The 14,590-nt window shown below is 35.8% G+C and overlaps 1 protein-coding gene across 2 annotated transcripts in view; it reads right to left on the bottom strand.

The window, feature by feature from the left end:
- The window catches only part of CHID1 (chitinase domain containing 1), a 118,472-nt gene that overhangs the window by 12,200 nt on the left and 91,682 nt on the right, over window positions 1–14,590 (bottom strand). The window lies entirely within an intron of this gene.

Below are 14,590 nucleotides of genomic sequence, written 5' to 3'. Positions count from 1 at the left end.
CCAGCCCAATGAAAATAAGCAGAACGTCAGCAACATTTCTCCCGTTACTCTCGGCTCTTCAAAAGAGCACCTTGTTTAGCATTCTCAAAGTAATTTAGAAACAACAATACTTTGGTGGACAGAACTGCAGAGAGGCAGCCAAGTATTCCTGTTTTACAGAACTCTGGAGACACAGAAGACGGTGTCAAGCTTTTCAGAAGCGTCCTCTTCTTGCTCTTGTCTCAGGGAAACAAGGAGCATTAAAACCCTTCATTGCCTTCCTACGGCTACAGAAGAAAGCACAAACATTACAGCATTTCTATGCGTACAGGTTTACGTGCTAGTAGTGCCCCTTATTCTCATTTAACTTCACAGAGGTTTTATAAAGACAAAGCCCTGTCTGAGAGTGCACACAATGGCACGCTGGCAAATTACACTAGGGAACTGTGAGTACAGCTGAAAGTTCTCTAGTGCACGCTAACTTTTCTCAGTATAACCACAACGGTGGTTCATTACAAAAAAGAAAACAAGGTTACAGTTAGATATTGATCAAAGAATAGAAGTAATCACACAAGGCAGAAAAAGGTGTGAACCTTTATATATTTAAGGTTTTGACTCAAAATTACAATCTCCTTAAAGAAAACAAGATCTTTATTTCCAAGCCAATAAATACTTCTCAGACTACGGAGACATAACTAGATGGAGGCAGAAGGTTTACATATCTGCTTGTATACCTTCAACAACACACTGCTCTTCAGCAGCTCCGTTTTATTTTGTAATGACACATACTTTTTTTTTTGTTCTGTTCTTTTATTTTTCAAGACACTTGGAGCTACAAAACGTGAAAATTTTTTTTCCAGTGCAAATTATTTGTGATAACAACTGTTTATTAAGTTGCTTTTTGTTCATATGCATCAAGTTTGCGTATTTTCTATCAGAAATCTTTGTTGTTCTTGACCATTGCCAAGTCTCAGCTTTCTGGCTAAAGTATCAGACGTCTTTTTGCTTGTATTTGTTAGTTAGACATAGATTTTTCTTTCCAATTTAGCCCATCTAGCACATGACAGGTCACTATTTATAGTAGGGTTTGGTTTTGGCAGCGTTTGCTGTCTTGAAAGAATGAGTTTGTTGCCTTTAAAAGCCTGCTGTATCGACTGGACTTCTCTTTCTGCTCTGGCCAACGGGGACCCTCCTGTCAGGCAGAAGACAAGTTAATGCTAGAATAGTTCACTGTGCTAGGACAAAAAGCAGGATTCAGGCAAGCTCACAGAAACAAAAAAGCACAAGAGAACTGAATGAAATAAAGCATACCGTTACGGACTAGCTCAGGTAACTAGTCTATTTAGTCATACTAAAAAAACTTTAGTTTGACTATGAACTAGAGGCTAGAGGTTCCACAGGCAAAGGATTTTTTTTATTACTATTTTTTTAATGAATTCCATATACTGGTCAATTCGAAGTCTTGGATAAAAACGTATCTTCGTTTGGTCTCGATTGCCTTTGCACAGACTTTAAAAAACGTGACTATTCAACAAAAATGTGATGTTGTCTTTGTATTCATCACAGAATTAATAGCAAGTAGGCATGCTACTGGGCAAACAAAGAGTAACAATACTCTCTCTCAAATTAGGAAACAGGTCACCTCAAGGTTAATGTTTTTTCTGACTCACTTCAGTTACAAATTACACCAGACAGAACTCTCCCTATGTGCTCACTTCTAAGCAAGAATTTTCCCCCTCCTCCCAGTTCCAAGTTGAAATTAAGTAGAAAAGAGGAAAAAATAGCAGATGTGTAAAACAGTCTAATAGAAATAATTTAATAATTTAAAAGTTGATGTGAAGTAGATCCTCCTCTCTCTCACACTTCCTATTTCATAATTAAAAATGTTTTCATTAGCCATCACAATTGTCTCTGCTATACATCAGGGACAACTTGAAAAGCCTCGTTTAAAGCAGATTGTCAGACTACATTTTGCAGCTTTAAAATGCAGCACACTGTGAAAACAAATTGATTTTCTTCCAAATTCATACCATCCACCATCACCAACGCAAACAACAGATATATTAAATCTAATATAAAGCCTACACTAATGACCATCGCCCCTAAAAAGAGTAAGAAAACCCTTTTCCTCAATTATTAAAAGACACCGCAACGCAGTGGTTCACTGGTCCACATGACTTGATAAAACCATCATTATTTATACAAACACACTTACAGTATTGCATGCTGTCTCTCCTGATAACCAAGCTGATTCACCCGTTTACTGTCTAAATCCCTACAGTGCAGCTTGTTTATACTACGTAGGGAAGTGGCATTTCAAGTGTTGGATTGTACCTGCACAATGTAGTCATTCCTAGCAGGGCTGATCAAAAGCCAAGTGCTATTTTATGAGATATTTAACATCTGCATGCATGCAAATTCTCCTAAATAGAGTTGAAAACATATTGTTACATTACTAATGAAAAGACAATTTCAACAATACGTAGACATGTCAACAGCAGTACTTATTATACTACCGTATGTCAAACCATATAATTTGCACTTAGTTATTAAAATACTGTATTAATTTTATGCTTTGTTTTAAAATCAATGTAATGTTTCAACTGTCCGTTATGATACCAGGAAAAAGTAGGAGAAGAATATCTCATTTTTACTAACGGTAGTCACAAAAGTATTAGGGTAAAAAAAGGTATGAAGGAGAATACTCAGAAAAAAGACTTTGTGAATAAAGTACCTAACTTTGTTGCAGGATGTAAAATTCAAGCAGAACTTCCCCATTCTGAAAAAAGAGAAAATCACAGCTTTCTCACTTTTTTTTTTTTTTTTTAAATCACTTGCCTCATTAGGTCTCTATATAGCTATACACCTGGGGTTTCTTTACTTTTCTCTCTCTGGATAGGATTTGTAATCTGGATCTTTTGTGGCATATGGAAAAAAAAGGACAGAATGTGGAGGTCTGTATCAAAATGAAATCTTTCTAGAGGCTTCCATGTAGTCACAGATAACTGCATTGGGTTGGGAAAATAACCCTCTTTTCAGGACAAGCCTCAGACTACCAATGCTGTTTCAGAATTATTATACCAGAAGATACTATAGTGCAATGCCAGAACTGGCCTTGAGCAAAGAAAGCGTTGCTTCCTCCTACCATACCTAAGGTAGTTTCCACCATAAAAGCACTTGTGATAAACTATCTAAAAGAAGCTATGAAATTACAGAGTTGCTCAAGCTTTATGTATCTTACTGTGCTGCTCTGCTGACAAATGTTACCCATGGTCTCTTAAAACAAATGCATTCAAAACCTATTTCAGGTTATGTTCCTAAATGGAAGCATACTGTAGTATTCTTAGCCTTTTAGAGGTAGCAAAGACCAAAACCCAGCAAGTTTTGCTCTTATATCTGAGGTTAATCTGCCAAATTCTCATTGCTGATAAATCTGAATAAATAGGACTTCCAGGCTATCACACACATAGTTTTTGAAAAATTTCAGGGTTCTTTTGTTCCAATTTTTACTTTAATTAGCTGGCATGTCAATTAAATTTTGGTATTTCAACCTAGATCTCACAAAGCAGAAAAAAATTTCAAAGCTACTCCATGTCTTTTAATTACCACCTGCCATGTCTCAAGTTCAACCTCTGAAGACCCAAACACCAAACACTTTCTGTAAGATAAAACAAACACAGTTCAGGAATAGTTTTTTTGGTATGAAGTAGTTATAGATGTGTAGTAATAAATTTAAATGATTAAGTGCAATACAACAGATAGTTTTACCTTCATATGAAAGAAATCATAAATTCCATCCCTGACTGGCAGGACTGTAACTAAAGAAGGCAACTACACTAAAGGAAAATCTATGGCAGATCAGTAAACTCTACAAACCTCCAGTGTCCTATGAAGCTATGAACTATACACTCTTTTCCACCTTTTGGGACCAAGTTAAGTGAAGAACGAAGAACATTTCTGCTGACTTTCGAGTTCATTTTTCATACTTGGCAGAGGGATTTTTCTCCTCTCAGTTGACCATGTTTTAGTCACAGTTGTATACATTTATTCTGGATTTACACCGAAAGAACTAATACAAGGCTTTCAGCTTTTGTTTTTTGAAAAGATAGAATGACGACAAATTCACACAAATAACTATTAATCTCTCATAAATAATGCAAATCTCAGAGGGTTAGAACATTTTTAAGATTCCTTAGAATAATCTGGATGGCATATCATTCCTCCATTTTTGGCATGACTTGAATTGAAGATGGGCTATGAAGTAATAAACTATATTTTATCCAATGAGAGTGGAGATTCATGCCATTTTAAGAAACTATCTCCATCAGGGCAGTTAAGTACATACTTGAGAACACAGATTTTAAATCTCTTGATATTTAGTTAAACTAATACATATTCATGTGGCAGCGTTCAGTTTTAAAGAAAAACCTGGCACTTTTCATGATGAAAAACCAGCAGAACGTCTTCTGTATCTTTGCTGTAACTCCTACAAGTATTTGTGTATTTTTATCTGTTTAGTTTCTGCTGAACAAACATATCTGTGCCGGCTGCTAAAATTTGTTATGATTAAGACTAAATTTTAAAGCAAAAACCAATATGCATATATTTATTCGAAATGACTTCCAAAAGAACTGTTACTTAAATCCAAAGGCAACACTTGGAGTGCAAAGCAAGGGACAAAATGATGGCCATCACAATTTTTTCCCTTTAAATTAACTGGAAATTTCAAAATGTAATACTATTTTACGTCTAACAGGTATGTATAAGGGTTTTTTTAATCTTTAAATGAAACAGCACTACTTTTTGTATTAATCATAACTGTGACCCTCTACTAGGTATACAGCACTCTGTACACAAAGGATCTTTGGTTTGCTGAAGAAATTGTTGATTTAGAGGAACAGTGTAAAGGGGAATTATACTCACAGCATATGCGGGATGTGTACATTCTAAAATTTTGTTAACATCTGGGGAAGTTAGAAAATAAATCCTTTTGCTGTGTTCGAATGATAGAAGTTTGCTTTTTGCAATTATTTGAGCAAATTCAGACAGTAAGCGTTCACAGACTATCCTAGTACACTGCTAAAGGTAAAACAGTAGGGCATTTATGTACCTGAAGTGCTTCCATATGCAAATATCTTAAATTGCAGTAACACTTTCAAAATACTATCACTTCGCATTCCCTACACAAGTTATCCAACATCCAACACACACAGAGTAATTGCCAGTACAGCTGTGTAACTAACAGTAGAAGAACGTCCTTTAAACACTTACTAATTGTAAATCTAAACAAGTTCAATATTAACAAACACTATGTTATGCATGTAACAGAAGGCGAATCCAGAAAGCCCAAAGCAAAATTAAAGAGCAAAAAATCCTGCAAGGCAGCAATTACTAAAAGCATAGTGGAAGGTAGCCTGATACAATATGGAATGAGGAAAAAATTTTTTTTTTTTTTTTTTTTTTTTTTTTTTTTTTTAAGAAAAGCACAATTTAGAAACAACTGTTGGAGAAAAAAGGTTATAATTTTCCTTTTTTCTTCTGATTCCATCAGTGAACATTGCTTTTTTCAAAGGCTCAAGAAAAGCATTTGATTGTTTTAATTAAAAAAAATGGATTCCATTGAATTAAGTCTGGCAAGATACTGAGTAAGTTCATTGCCACAAGTAAGTCAATTTTTCTACCTTAAGGCAGGCCTGAGGGGAGAAATAAAGCTTTACTTTTCATTGCAAAGAGCCATTTCAAAACCATATGGCAGAGGTGCCGCCTGGGAATAACTCCCTGTGCCCCACATACCTAATTATCACAAGCTCCTGCTGCAGTCGTATGCAGAGAGATGCGGTATAAATGACCTTGTTAAGTAAAGAAAACATAAAAAGAGGATGATAGCAAAGCTAGAAGATGAAAAGGAACAGATGGGACTGTCAACTGTAAAACTGCAAAGCCCTACAATGCAAGAACATGAATAACATGGAAAATAGTGCTTGGATTAGATGAAAAAGTTCCAGGTGCAGTCACTGAAGACTTACTGACCTAAGTTTGGGATTGGTAAGGCTTTTGCTGGGTATTTTAATTGTGCTTGCTTTTACATAAGGTGGAGGGCTGTAATCTGTTCCTCTTTCGTTTTCCATTGCAGCTATTGCAATAAACCTCAGTATGGCTTTACACGCATTGTGGTCTACCATATAGCTATTGCACCACTTCAGAAGCTCTTTTATTTCAATCCCCGCCTCAGGATGGCACCGTTTTCTCTTTAAGCAAAGAACTATTACTGCTGGATGACGGGATTCTGTACTCAGCATCAACAAATGGTTGGCGAATCAAATCCAGAAGTCCTGAAGAGAAATAAAAATTACCTCCTCAGACCATGAAAAAAATACAGGTTCTTGGCGTTTCAATAAGCTCTGATTTCATAACTGGCATCAGTTGAACTAGTTTTTCTGATTGATTTTGGCACTTGCTGACTTGAAATCCCAAATATTATGTTGTGAGTGATCTTCTTCCCCCCCAAAGCTCTACATTTGTGGATTATGATGACTGCTGTCTTTTATCAAATGCTCAGAAAGTTTCCATGCAGAGGACCAAACTAGGAGGAAAAACAAAAGAACCTGCAGCAACACATGACTGACAGCCAAAATACAGAGAAACACACTGAAAAAGCCAAAATGGATTTTATTGGGCCATTTGTCTACGTGGGTATTGCATCAGGGAAGGTCTAAACACATCATACATGTTATAGGCTTCTAAAGCTGACAAGAAGAAACAAATGAAAAAAAAAAGAGTGGGGCCAAGAGCCAATTTTTATCCATTAATGGTTCTGAGCAAGCAACAGCAACTGAAATATGCTGGATACTTTTTTGGAATGAAGACACATTTGGAATGATACTTTTTGGGAACGAAGAGACAGATTATTAGACCTATTAATTTATATTCACGAAATATATTCCAATTACAAGTAGTTTCTGACCCTTTCTGGCCCCATAGCCATTGCAAGAACCTCTTTAATTACTTGCCTCTTTTGCAATAAAATACGATTAAGCGGTACTAATTATTTGACAGAAGATATTTTAACTATGGAAGAGGCTAACCAGTTGCTATAACAACATAATTTAATGAAATTGACTGGCAGGTATTACAGATTTTCCTCCCGTGGCAGAACAGTTTTGAACTGCACCCCCACTTTCAAACCTATCATCCTTGCTGCAATTTGTCCTTACAATAAAATAAGAACATATTGAACAGAAGAGTGCTGAAAGAATTCATAAACCCATCAAATTGTCACAGCATGTCACACTTCAGGATGATGCGAAAACATTAAGCAATTAAGATAGAGGTGGGAAGGCTACTGATTAAAATAAAGAATCTATTTGGAAACAAGTTCTTCCTCTGAAAGACAGAAGTCTGGGATAATGTTATAAATTAAACCAGACCAAAGCAATACCAATCCAGTCAGTAATAGTGGGGATTTTGTGTAATAAAGCAGTGACTTCTCCCTACAAGGGCAGCTAATAAATATGCCACGATGTATAAATATTTCTCCAGAAATATTGCAACAGCATTAGCAGATGTCTAGAAAAAAACATTGAAGACCGATATCAGAAAATTGTAAGAACTCTTGAAATTTCTTTACATGATTCCAGATAATCTTCAATGTGTCCCCCAAAAGGTTGCCTGGGTACAGAGGGAAAGTGGAAACTAAGGAGTTACCAAGTTAACAGAAGAGCAGTTTTAGGGAAGCATATTATATGGCAAGACTGTGTAACTTCAGGAGCACTTCACTCTAGCTTATAGCTAACGCAAATTATACTGTTTGACATTTGAATTTGGTCAATCACTCAGATTCAAATTTTATTTTTAACACAATGAAAGGATGAGTAACTCAAAAGGAATTCAGAAATGTGCTCAATTTTTACAGATACAGAAACATAACTCCGTGAAGAATCGATTCTATAATTTTGAGCGCAGAAAGGCAATACACAAGCTTCACAGAACCAGAGATACTGTTTCATTCCAGCAAATAGATCTATGTTGTTTATAATAAAATACAAGTAACGTATCCAAGTTTTCTTACCTTTTCATTTGAGTTACTGGATACTCAAAATTAAATGTAAAGCTAACACAGAGTATTTGTGTTTGGTTTTACCCAGAGGCTAAATCATTTCTTGAAAAGGTTCAGCTCTAATCATTAAAATTGATGGAAATCACTAGAATTTTATAACTGTATTATCTGTCACTGACTACAACCCTCAAACACAACAGAAGAAAAAAATTCTGGACTGATGTCTGACATTCACCTTCACCACCAAACCTTCCTTCTTGATCTTATGACTTCTTTAGCAAGTCAAACCACCTTGTGAGTCAAACCAAGGCTCACAAGTCCTTTAGAAAGCCGCACTCACCTACCATATTGCCAGTATCAAATCAAGCATATCTCTCCTTCCTTGAACAAATAGGCAAAACCTACCTCTGCTCCTCTGCTAGCCAGTGTTAGCAGAACACAAATGCTTGCATTTGGTTCCACTAATATTTCCAAAAGAGAATTTAGCTAAATCATAAATTAAGAAACGACTCAAAATATTAAGCTGTTTTAGTAACAATCAAGGAAACACAAAAACATAGATATAAACCCAAAATGCTTATTTAGTAGTCAAATTCATTATCTTTCACTGTGTAAACAGCAGCAGCTTTTTTTTGCTGTTTAATTTGATTTTCAAATGCATCTCAGGGAATTTACAAGTAAAATTGTGTGTCTACTATTACACATAACATTCTCATTCTATAACAAAAAACACGTTCAAGGTTTTGCTTTGTTTTCAAAATATGTTAAATCTTCCATAAATTTAAGCTTATTTTATTCTTAAAATGTATATGGAGTTTTAAAGATTCATATCTTAAAGTCTATGAAATATTTCAGTATAACATACTTGAATATCTTCATATGAAAGCTGTTAGGAGGACATATTGTAGGAACGTCTGGGTAAAAATTAGGGCAATATCACCATCTTTACCACCCCAGCATTAATATGGAAGAACAGCTGATAGAACAAGTGCATCAGAATTAATCACAGGATTCATATACATGTATCATATTTAAAGAAAGGAAAATAGATGAAAAGGATCAAAGAAGTGTTTTAAAAGCACAGAAATATATCAGGGTTAAACATAACTTATACACGCAAAACAGATTTTGCCGGAAACAGATGCATATGGGACATTACATTTTACCTCCAATGTTACTGCCATGCTACAGAAGGGTAAAACAGCTACGTATAATACAAACATCTTCAATTTTTCCACGCAGTACTGACTGGCTTAAGATTTCCACAACTATTTAAATGAGCATCAACTACTATTTGACTTGCCTCTTGAAGTATTTTCAAAGGGGTCTAGAAGACTATGTGATCTGCTGTTTAGTTTGATATTCACAGCTACTAAGAAAACAATCCATTCCTTAGTCAAGAATGGTAAGTCACATCTCGGAGGCGAGATCTGTTAGGCTGTAGGATGCTACTGTTGATGGTACTCCACTCCATCCCCACAGACTATAGTCCTTATGTACGGGAAGAATCTTTCCACATGGGCCAGTACTGAAAAACTGGAACTAGAGCTTTACATCTTTTTTTGAAAATAGCTAAGATGATAATTTTCATTAACGTAAGCAAACACAGAATAATTTAACTTCAGCACCTTTTAAACTTGACTAATGGGCTGCGTAACTTTGACTGCACTGAAAGTGAATTTTAATATAACTATGCAATCACTGTATGCAAAACATACTAATAACTTCCATAATTTATCTATTCCAAGGCATTACAAAGGCTAATGAACCTTGCTGTTTTGATTTATCATGCAAGATAACCTGGTCAGACAGTTAGTCATTAAGAAGCTGCTGTCTCACAACACAAAATACAAGTTTTCGCTAATGGAGAAAATACTGTAAAATACATCTTACAGGTACACAAAGACTACTTTACACACTCCAGAATTTTCTGTAAAATTATGAAAAATTCAGAAGTGTGAACAATTATTTGTCAAAGGTCTCCTTAGATTTTTTCAAGGACAGGTGGAATAACTTTTATTTTCATAATGCTCTGCCATTATCCAATTAACCTTCTGAGCATCTCATCTTCCGCATGGAGGAAACTACATGTCACCAGCAAACTTATGTCACCAGCAAGAGTGATGTATTCAAAATCATCCCAGGAACCGAAGTCTGCCATTGTAAAAAATGATGGGTCTGTATTGGTAAATGACTGTTTATTATCAAAATAGTTTCTTGAAGCAGATTTAATCTACAATCTTAATATAATTAGTAAAAAATAAAGTAACTGCCCACTCGATTAACATTTTTCTTTCTCAATATTTACAAGCAGCACAACTCTTGATTAAGCCCCAGTTTGCTCACCAGTTTTGAGTATCACATCAGAAGCCAAGGTTGGAACCAGACTCCAACTGAGAGAACAAATGTATTTCCTTCTGTTGAAACTAAATGAGGCTGCAGTTTAATAGGTGCCATGGAAATTTCAAGAGTCCGTAGTTAGGTTGACATGTTCTATAGATAAAGTTATAGGTGGATTTCAATCTTAACAACAAAGTTGCTTAGTCTTTGGGTAAGTCTGAGAGCTTTGATGATAACTTGTAAATCCATTTAGTAAAAATAAATAGACATAGTAAACCAAATTAGCTGCAGAAGCCAAAACTAAAAAGTAGTTGAAGTTTTTGCTTTATAGGTACAGAGGGATGTAAATTTGAAGTCGATTATTCGGCCATACTCTACTTTTCTTTGGAATCCTCTATTAAGGGGAGGGGGGTTAAAAAAGACATACAAATCTTCAAATTACTCAGAATCTGTGAACTCAAAGGGCTAACTTGCTTTGATATATGTAGAAGATTACTGTGAATTTAGTATTTTATCTACCATGTTCCAAAGCACAGCTGTGCGAGATGCCAAGTGCCTTGTCACCTTGTTCTTGTCACGAGTTCAGAGGCAAAGAGCCTCAGACCAAAGCTCTTGCCTTTCTTGGGTCTCCACACACACTCCTGGAAAAAGATTTCTTTACTAGGATTGTCACCAACACCTCAACATCCTGCACACAGGATCCTTCAATGAAAAACCAGGCTCTTCCTTCCTCTATGTGAATTTGCACAGTGAAACAATTGGTGTTGAGGATGTTCACACAGCGTGTGTTTCAGGATGAGTTACTTTGGACTAGCCCTAATCTGGTTTCACAGACTCAGGGTTCAGGAGGAGAGTAACCTAAATGCACTCGTGCAGCTCAGCTTCCACTTCAGTCTCGTCCAAAAGGAATTCATTTTGTATATTCCAAGACTGCTCTGCAATGTGAATTAAAGTAACAGAAATGGGAGGTGATCCGGAAGACTGACTTCAAAAGTGTATTCCAGAACCAAACTAAAATACACCACTCTATTTTTAAGTGTTTGTCACTAAAAGAATGATCAATGGGGGTTTTTTGGTTGGTTGTTTTGTTTACAGTCTATATGCAGTGTATCTTTATCTTTCTTCCTCTTACTGCATTTTTAAAAGTCCATTATGAACAGCCACACTATATGCCAAGTGTCAAGTCTAACTGAGTTACAATTACTACGAGGAATTATTACCTGAATAATAACTTGTATCTCAGGAGATGAGTACATGTAAGATGATTCTATTGCTAAATGGTGTCAGAATTCAGGGTACCTCCAAAACAAAGCTGAAAAGTTAGTTTTATCTCCAGTGCAGGAAAGTGACAAAAATGTTCACCTTTGGAAACGTGATACACACAACAACAGTGATACAGTAGTACATCTGAAATACTTGCTTTTGGCTCTCCAGTAAGGTCCATATTCATTCATAAATAAGAGGGACATTTTCAGTAGCTCATAATACTTTCAGATTCTACAAAGTTCAGAAATTATATAGAAAATGCATGTGCTGACATACAATACAAAAATACATACTTTACTTTTTTCACAGGAAAAAAAATTTAAGTAGGTCCTGAGCACATTTGCTTGTTTTGTTCATTTCAGAAAGACACAAACATTCTAATTCAGAAAAAAAGCTTCACAGAAAGGGCCAAAGAGTAATTTCAAAGAGTAGTTTTGTATTTACAAGACGGCAATCTGATTTCTAGGAAACGTAAAACATCCAGGGCAAGGGTGGTAGTATATATATTCGATATGCTTTATTGTAAAATAAATAAGCGCATACCCCACTGATTTAAAAATTAAGTTTATCCACTCGTGGATAGAAATAATTTGGCCTAAATGTATTAGTTACTAACTTCGTTCTGCAAATTAACTGCATTTGATAAGGGCCTTAATCCATGCTTGCTATCATGCATCTTTCCTTAATTTATCCTGAGTTCTTAACATTCCTGCAGTTTTCAGTCACCCAGTTCTACCTTTGCAATGCTTAAGTATTTTTGCAGCATTTAGAATTCCCGTTTATTTCTGCAAATCAAACAGGTATTGATGAGAGTCACTATTTGCTGGGGCTTAGTCTGAGTCCTCTGCAAAAAACCAAAGTGAAATATGGCAGGTACAGATGTCATTGTAATGGTACACTCCTCTATCTCTCTCGGTCCTTCTGCCTGTTTTTAAACAAAATCAAGCTTGATTCTTACAACTCCAGCTACATTCTAAAGTATTCCGTAAAATTTCAGCTTCTACTCATAAGAATTTTGCTAAATCTCTTAAGGATTTTTCTCAAAGTGTTTTTCTAGTTTTAAAGAAAATACATTTTCTAGTTCTAAGAATGTGTGTGACACTTCAACCTTATGTTTCAACTTATTGTATTTTTATGCTAAAATTCACAAATCACTAAGCATGACTTGGGAAATGTCTGGAAGAACTGAAGAATGGAGATCATTAGTAAACCAAGCATGTATTAGAAAACAGTTAGTGTGGCTGAATTATTTTGTGTTAAATTTTGCACGTAGTAAATTTTGAAAAAAATGCATACTCTTAGAAACAAACACAGAGAAAAGCACAGTACAAACGCAAGGTCATTACATTTGTAGTAATCTAGGAGGGATTACTAGCCTGTAATCAAGGAGAGAAGAAACTCACGGAGGGAGATTATGTATGGCAGAAGGAGGAAAAAAAGATTAGGAAAGGATAGAACTGGGAGATCAAAAATTGTAAGAATCTTCAGAACTCAGAATAGATTAAGGAAAGATGAACTGTATATAAGACTTAAGGACCAATATAGAAACACTAGGATTGAAAAATAATTAAAATAGCAGTAAGCATGGTTGTTAAAATATCAGTACTAAAAAAGGCAATATACATACCCACATGTATTAAAAATGGAATACAAAACAAAATCATCACTCTTTAAATTCTGTTTCGTATCGCACGTCAACAGAAATGACTGAATTTACATCATGGATTGTATTTGTAGAGACAGAGGAATAAAATATCTTTTTCACTATATTGCTCATAAGGAACATCAATACCTAGTTTGTGTGCTGAAACTTGCTGAAGTTCATGATGATTTTACAAGGCTGAACTAGATGTTGAGAGCACGTTTTGCTCAAATCAGTTCAGTAGATCTTGAGGGAGCAGGACCTAGGACTTAGCACATCCGACAGCTATCAGAGTTAAACACTCTGTTGCTGGTTTGCTACTCCTACCTCTATTTTACGGTTACAGGCAAGTCATTTATGAACATGGGATATCCCCATCATAAAACAAGGTTATACCTGCTTTTATTAGACACGTTGAAATTTCAGACTGAATATCATAGCCACACGAAGTACTTCCAAGATTCTTTTAGAGGCTTACGTAAAGAGACTCAGGTCTAACTTGCATGTACTGCTCATGAAGACATTCTGGAATTTTTTTAACATAGGAAAGGACCACGAAGTATTCAGCAGCAATCCTTGATTGGTGGAAGTCTGATTTCACCCTGTTCTTCTATCTGTATAAGCTAAATAATTTAAAACTCCTTGCAGTATGTAAATGGCAAGCTAGCAACCATTAGAAAATACTCTCAACTAAGCAATGAAGCTGGTGAAGGGTCTAAAGAACAAGTATTACGAGGAGCCGCTGAGGGAACTGGGGTTGTTTAGTCTGGAGAAAAGGAGGCTGAGGGGAGACCTTATTGCTCTCTACGACTACCTGAAAGGAGGTTGTAGAAAGGTGGACGTCCATCTCTTCTCCCGAGCGACAAGTGATAAGACAAGAGGAAATGGCCTCAAGTTGCGCCAGGGGAGGTGTAGGCTGGATATTAGGAAAAATTTCTTCGGCGAAAGGGTTATCAAGCATTGGAACAGGCTGCCCAGGGAAGTGGTTGAGTCACCATCCCTGGACATATTTAAAAGACATGTAGACATGGTGCTTAGGGACATGGTTTAGTGGTGGACTTGGCAGGGTTAGGTTTACAGTCGGACTCTGTGATCTTAAGAGTCTTTTGCAACCTAAATGATTCTATGATTCTATTCTATTCTATAAAAACAGTGTGACTGATAGTGATCTTTATACAAAGGGGTATTTTAGTTACCTTGTTGCAGGCATTCATTGATAGTTACACTTCAATAAATCCATGACTTAGTATCTTGAAATACCAGCTACCTCCTTGAAACTTAGGAAAAATTCCAAAGGTAAAATAAGA

Source organism: Gavia stellata, chromosome 17 (assembly GCF_030936135.1).
Source record: "Gavia stellata isolate bGavSte3 chromosome 17, bGavSte3.hap2, whole genome shotgun sequence".
Classification (NCBI taxonomy): domain Eukaryota; kingdom Metazoa; phylum Chordata; class Aves; order Gaviiformes; family Gaviidae; genus Gavia; species Gavia stellata.
Note: the sequence above shows the minus strand (reverse complement) of the source record. Positions and strands in the feature narration are given on the sequence as shown.